General features: G+C 32.2%; 1 long non-coding RNA gene across 5 annotated transcripts; it reads right to left on the bottom strand.

Annotated features, from left to right (window-relative positions):
• Positions 1-291: 291 nt before the first annotated feature.
• LOC107894828 (uncharacterized) lies at positions 292-1,588 on the bottom strand. Of its 5 annotated transcripts, none has more exons than XR_005899576.1 (5): positions 1,448-1,588; positions 1,157-1,265; positions 925-1,056; positions 785-846; positions 292-597 (listed from the first exon to the last, which is right to left on the bottom strand). It is a non-coding gene; the product is annotated as an uncharacterized lncRNA (long non-coding RNA). The 5 variants fall into 5 exon arrangements; XR_001683275.2 differs by having other exon boundaries at positions 1,201-1,265; XR_005899577.1 differs by having other exon boundaries at positions 1,201-1,353; positions 1,448-1,557.
• Positions 1,589-7,292: the final 5,704 nt, after the last annotated feature.

Here is a 7,292-nt window from a genome sequence, read left to right as displayed (position 1 = left end):
AAAAACATAACCTTTAAAAATAATTATTTAAATCAAATAATATTTATTTCTATGATAAATATTATATTATGTTTTATTTTTGAAATTTAAACTTTAAACTATATACTTTTAAAGATAAATAAAAAAATATTATTTAAATTAAATTTTTATGAAAATTTTAACTTTAAAACTAAATATAAAAATTAATGAATTTAAATTTATAATTTAAAATAATAAATTAATAACACAATTAAAATCCAAAAGTTAGAACTCAAGTTATCGTAAATATTAAAAAAAAATTAGAATCAAAACTAAAATAAATAATAAAAATTGGATTAAATATAAAGATATCAATAACATAAGATATTATAATGAAGTTACTTAAATGAAATAATGACTTAAATCATAACCATGTAAAATATAAGATTTGAATATCCATTCCCATGTGAAGTATCAACATTGATTATTTAAATTGATTACGCTACTAATGATTATTCCTTTGACCAAATCGACAGATTTGCGGGGATATGGATGTACTTGCTTTCTCTTAAGACGAGGAGGCGGTATCACTACTGGTTTAATGGAACCATCAAAGCCACCATTTGACTCTCGGACAACCTAGAACCACAATCAGAAAGTGTGCATATGAGAAACAGACTGACTAGGAGAACCTGCCTATGACTATACACATTGCAAGGTAATAAAACATACAATGCATTTTCTTAATCAAGTAAATCTTGGTAATAAAAGATATAATACATTTACTTAATCAAGGAAATCTTGTAATGAACTCAAAGCAAAGAACCTTAGAGAAAAACTTTTGAGCATGGCTTCGAATTTGATCTGCAGATTTGGTGCCGACATGCTCTGCATGAAAATAAGAGTAACTTAAACTGTTCAAACCATAGTGAACATGGCAAACATAAGTACTCATTGTGCACTTACCTTCTATTTGGCGCCAACCACGACCATACAACCTTAAAGCTTCAAGAAACCTCTGATGCTCTTCCTCAGTCCATTTCTCCCTCTGATGCTTCAAGAAATGAAGATGAAGAAATGGATGCTAAAGATGACAATCTGTTGGAAGAAGAAGATGAATGCTAAAGATGAAGCATTTCAAGCTTTAACAAAGTTCAAATGAAGGTAAAATTCACATTGACTAGACACCCAACAACACCTGCAAATATCTTTCCATAATACTCAGATGAAATTGAATTTTACCTGTACTCATAAGTATCATCGAAGTATTTCTCGGAGTATTGAATCTGCCCCATTTTTCGATTTTGCTGTAAAATGAAAACTAAAGCAAATCACTATTTTTTTCCTTCGTCTTATTTAGCGTCAAGTCAGATTTGGAGGTTAGATCTGAAAAAACTAAAGAAGCAAAAGCAAATAAAAAAAATGAAGCAACCTAGATCATAACTCTTTTGTGAGATTAAAAAGAAAGGAAAAAGAGGGTACAGGGTACCTTCGAGAGACAGCGAAATGAAGATTGAGAGAGACTTGGGGCAAATAAAATTGGGAAAAAAGTAAGGGATTTCGGGTATAAGGGACTTGGACATTTTGCTTAATTTTTTTGGGTGCTTTTCTCAAAAAAGCGTCACTAATATTCGATTTATAGCATCGTTTTTTAAAAAGTGCCACTAATGATAGATTTATGCGGTTTTTTTATAAACACAGCTAATGCTTGACTTTTTGCAGCGTTTTTTCATAAATGTTGCTATAGCTCTAACATTTTGCGGCGTTTTACTTCTAGCGCCACTAATGTATAACTTTTGCTGCGTTTTTAGTTCAAGTGTCGCTAAAAATGCTGCTAAAAACCTATTTTGCTATAGTGATATTAAGGGTTGTGGCTCTTCAAATTGTATTCATTGAATGCATATGAATAGAGGCATTATAGTGCTCACAAAGATAAAATTACAATCAATTTTATTTTCTAAAACTAGAGTAAGAGTTAGGGAATTACTCGATTTTGCTAATTAAAATAAATTCAAAACTTCATTGTATCCCGGGAGAACCTTTGTCTTAACCCTCTAGCAACTTTGTGTGGAGGCAAATAGTTCTCTTTGGAAAGTGTCATTCGTGCCTCGAAGTCTATTGTTTATTTTCATACAAGTCTCTGATTCTATCGTCTTCACTCAAATTTTCAACATCTATAAACTGTTGGCAATTTGATTAGATTTCATATTTATAAAATCAAGTTGTAAGTTTTAATATATTGAAATGAAGTTTCTCAAATATGTTTTTGTTTGGATTTCTATTTTCACGAGATTTAAATAGATGATTTGTCATTATTTTTATTTTATTTTATTTTATATGTTTATATATTGTTAGAATTTTTATAATTGAATATAGTTTTTTCCTTTCGCTTAGCCATGGATTGGTGCCATAAATTTAATATTTTTAAAAAATATAAAGTTAGTTCCAATTACATGGAGGACAAATTGTTACGGTGTTATCATTATCGGTCTGTTATCTGATCAGGATTGACTCGATCCTCTTTACTTCAGTAGTGGTAGTCTATACCGTCCTTATATGGTTATATGGTGAGCATGATGTGCATATAATCTATGTTTAATCTAGGAAATTATATATGTAATATGCATATAGTCTATAGTATTATTTAAGTCCCCGAGTTAGGTTTTTTCTATTGGTGTGCGTGGTTCTTTGGTCTGCCGCCTTGCATGTTTTCATCTACTGATGGTGCATGATTATTTTGCTTTGATTGGTTACGGGTTGAAAGTGTTTTTGTTTAGTCGTTGGCTTGCCAATGGATGTCGACTTTCAGAATCTGTCCATTGATGACAGAGAGGAGGAGGAGTTAGAGATCCAGACGTATGAAGTGGAAGAAGATCCTATATTAATTATGATCTATGTCTAGTGGGGAATTTTTTTGGGGAAAGGATGATTAATTTCTGTGCAATGGAGAGGACTTTACTATCTCCTTGGAGACCCTTTCAGGGGGCGATTATCAAGCCTATTGGGACTTGGGATTGTACTTGATTCAGTTCTTTAACGTGATCAATATGAAGAAGATGATAGCAGGTGTTCCTTGATCGTTTAATAATTGCATACTACTCATACATCATCTGAGTAAGAGTAAGGATCCGGAGAGTGTGGGTTTCTTCTACATCAACTTTTAGGTGAAGGTTGATGACTTACCCTCGGGTTTTGTATCGCGTTCTCTGGAAAAAAGCTTGGAAGACCTACTGGGCACATATCTAAAGTATTATACGTCTGGTAAGCAAAATTTTATGAACAACTTTTTGCAACTTAGGGTCTGGTTGGATATCTGACAGCCTTTAATGCAGATAAAGTGACTCCGTAAGCAAGGGACGAGTTTAATTGTGGTGTCATTTAGTTATGAGCGTATTCCACCGGTGTGCTATACCTGCGGATTGATTGGACATAGCGAAAACAATTGTCGAGTGCTTGTCGAAGTATCACAGGCAAAGATTGCTCATGCTTGGCCGAAAGAGATTAGGTCGGAGTGAGGCGTTAACGGCGGGTCAGCCCAATTTAATGGCTCCATGATCAAGGTATTCAGGGTAACATAATTTTTTCGTAGATAATATGCAAATTCATATTGCTAGCTTGATTGGAAGCAAAAACTGTGTCGAGAATAAGTACCTGTTTTTGCTGAAGCTGGGGAAATTTCAAATGCCCAAGGTTAAGTACTTTTTTCTAAGACAGGTCAGGGCTGTAGTTTGGGTGGAGTCGTTATGCAGGGCTCATGCATGCAAAATGTTACAGGGATTGATGGTAGAGAGGATGAGTTATTGGAGGTGAGCGAGGCAAAAAATGTCCCCCTAGTTCACTGTCGAGTTCTCTCCCATCCGAAAGAGCAAACATTTCGTCATTCAAGCAACCTTCGATAATATCAATCAATCTCCAAGGCGAGACCCGCTAGGAGCAATGATTTGTATTAGTTGAAATTGTCGAGGTCGGGTTAACACCCAAAATATCATATTTATCGAATACATCGAGAAATTTAGTAGAATTTTGATATGGTAAAATTAAAATTTTTGAGGGATTAAATTAATTTTAATTTATTGGGAAGCCTTTAGAAAGGCAAATTTAATTAATTTGATTGTTACTCGTCCAATTGGGTAAAAATGCTATAGTAAGAGTAAAATAATAATTGTCATTCAGGGTATTTTAGACATTTAGAAGGAGCCTGAAATTAAGCTTAGAAAAAAATTTTGACTTGTGGTAATGAAATGATTATGAAACCTTTTTATTGAATTTTTAAATATTGTATTGACTTTTTTATCACATGATAAAAAAAATTTTGACTTGTTACTTCTCCCTAATGAATATTATTTTGTAAAAATTTAAATAAAGAAGAAATATCTCTTCATTTTCCTCAAAAAGTGGCTGGTCAAGGAGTGTGGAGAAATTTCTCCATTTTTATTCATCTTTCTCTTAACTTTACTAATTTCTCTTCCAAATCTGCATCATTTTTCATCACTTCCTATCAATTTCATGTAAAAGCATCATTATTAAACTTTTATTGAGCATTATCCTTTATCATCTCCATCATCCAAGTGTTTAAGGTTTGAATCGTAATGTGAGAAAGGGTGTTAAGAGGAAGAAATGATGTGATTAAGTATGAGTTTTATAATTTCCATCTCATTTATGCACAAAATCATGTTTATTTTAAGTTTAGGTGTTGTTTATTTTAAGTAATTATGATATTTTTTTAAAAAATTATGAAGAAATTAAAGAAGGAAAGACTAACACTAGCAATGAAAAGAAAAAGCTAGTGGATTGGGGTGGAACTAAACTTCAACAACTTTTGAGTAATTTTGTGTGATAAGATATATTGAAACCTATTAGAACGTTTATTTAAAATTTATAATAATTTTAATTGACTTATTATGATGGAATTGAATATATTATAGTATATTAATATTTTAAGAACATGAAAATGTGGTTGATAGCAAAAAGGTAACTTTATAAATGATCTTCAAGCTAAGTTTTCTTGTAGAGACGTTAATGGGAGTTTGAATCTTGAATTGGTGGTTTAATATTTCGTATGAAATTATTATTTCATATTCTAGTGACTATTACCTTAAATTTTGTTCTAAACTTGTAAACTTGATTCAAGATGTTAATATAGACATTCTAGAAATACTAAAATAAGACCCAACTTAGTTAAATGGTTAGTATATAATTAGCATGCCAATAGAGGACTATTATTTTGTACTATGGTAGTCCTGTTACTTGCACTTTGGTGCTGCTATTCCTGACACTCCGATGCGATCCTGATTTGGCTTTCAAACCCCTACACTTCAGTGCTCATATTATTATAGTTCCGGGCAACTCATCCAAGTATCTTATCTTTATTTTCTAGGCGTAATAAGGGATAAAGTTAATTAGCTTTGATTTATGAGAAAAACTTTATTTTGACATGATAAAAACAAATACTTGAATTGTTCAATGCAAATTTTTGTATGTGTTCTCATGGTACTAAACTGTTTTTTGTTTCTCTAAATTTTTATATAATTGTCATTCACATTAGTTCAAAGTTCATTATATAATCATGTGCATGACCCGAATCTTAGTTTTAAAGGTAAGTATATAAGGTATTATCCATACTATCTTACTAAGCTTTCTGCTTAACATATTTTTGTCTTTGAGCATAAGTTTCCTTAACTTGAAGCTCGAACCAGTTTGAGATCACCACTCACACCATTATCATATTAAAGAGTATGAAACATTTGTATTTACAATTTGTACCTAGTGGCATGTACTAAAGAGGTTATTTAGAGTTGCATATATAATTGTTTCATATCACTCTAAGTTGTAATGGTGTAAATGATTACTCCTACTTTGTTTATTTTGGGTTGCCTTAAGCCGAATGCCATATATTTTGAATACTTACATGCATGCTTAGGTTCTCCATTCTTTAGGTTGGTTACGGAATGATTTTATACATGTTTTAATATGCCAGTTTAACATCTTGAATGCATTGACATGCATGTACTTAGGGCATCAACGTGTTTAAATGGTGTATTGGTTAAAGGATTATGGATTATGGGTTAAAGTTCCGCAGGTCTTGTACTGGTGATGTGTATTCGGGCCTTCGTGCCTAGCAGGCTTAATGCCAGTGATTCGAGCAAGTTTAATGTTCTTCACTATATAACTTCAAAGTTAAATGAAAAGATACGTTAAAATTGTACATATATGATGTTTTATAGACTTGGTTAAGTTATTTCAATGTGCAATAACGAATGAATATAGGCATTATGTGTGCGAATTCTTTAACCGAGCACTATGTGTGCGAGATCGGTCAGTGGGCACTGTGTGTGCGAATTCTTTAACCGAGCACTATGTGTGCGAGATCGGTCAGTGGGCACTATGTGTGCGGATTTCGTTTCATGTAAGATCTCATCTAGGATGACGGCATTGATTTGTGATAGTGTGTAAGACCGTGTTTAGTACACTGGCATCACTTGTGTTAAGCTTTATGCCTATTCGACTGTATACGGGTAACTTTAAATATGATTGGATGTATTGAATGAACTAAATGTTCAGGTACATGGAAGTTGATCTTCTTTTGGAAATAAGTTAAGTTGAATATTTAGATATGATAATGTTATAAAGGATATTCATTAGGATTTTTAAGAATATGTATACTTTCGGCCATGTTACGGCTTATATATATATATGAATGAAAATGTGGGTTATGAATATCTGAGTTGATGTTATGTATTTGTTCTAAAACATGAGGACGTTATCTTAACGTAGTCGCTAGTAAGATTTTCAGGGACGAAAATCCCTAAAGAGGGGGAGAGTTGTGAAATCCCTAATTTGACCCTAGTCGAGATGTGATTTCGGGACCACAAAATCGAGTTATAAAATTTATTAAATATTGAAATTTGCATATCTTTATGTGTGGAAGTGCATGTGTGAAAATTTGAGATTGTTAATCTAGCCTCATGAATGTGAATTTCATTTGATTAACTTAGTTGAGAACTTAAGAAAATATGATAGGTGAATATGTAAGGACCAAATAGTATTAAAATAGGGAGGTTTGGGTTTGCATGTCAAAATGCCAAGTTTATACAAAGTGGCCGGTCAAGTAAGGATTTTCTCCACTAAGTTTATATTATTTATAATTAAATATTGGTAAGTAAGTTAAAATAGATGAAAATAAAGATGAATAAAAGAGAAAATAGAAGAGGGGTGTTCATCTTCTTCTCCACCTTGCCAAACCGAAACAAAAAGGAAGGAAATAGGGAAGTTTTCATTAAGGAAATTCGGCAACCCTTTTCTAGTTGGAGGTAAGTTTTGAAATGTTGGTTTTA

The sequence above is a fragment of the Gossypium hirsutum genome, chromosome A08, assembly GCF_007990345.1.
Source record: "Gossypium hirsutum isolate 1008001.06 chromosome A08, Gossypium_hirsutum_v2.1, whole genome shotgun sequence".
Classification (NCBI taxonomy): domain Eukaryota; kingdom Viridiplantae; phylum Streptophyta; class Magnoliopsida; order Malvales; family Malvaceae; genus Gossypium; species Gossypium hirsutum.
This window is presented reverse-complemented; position numbering and strand designations above follow the sequence as displayed.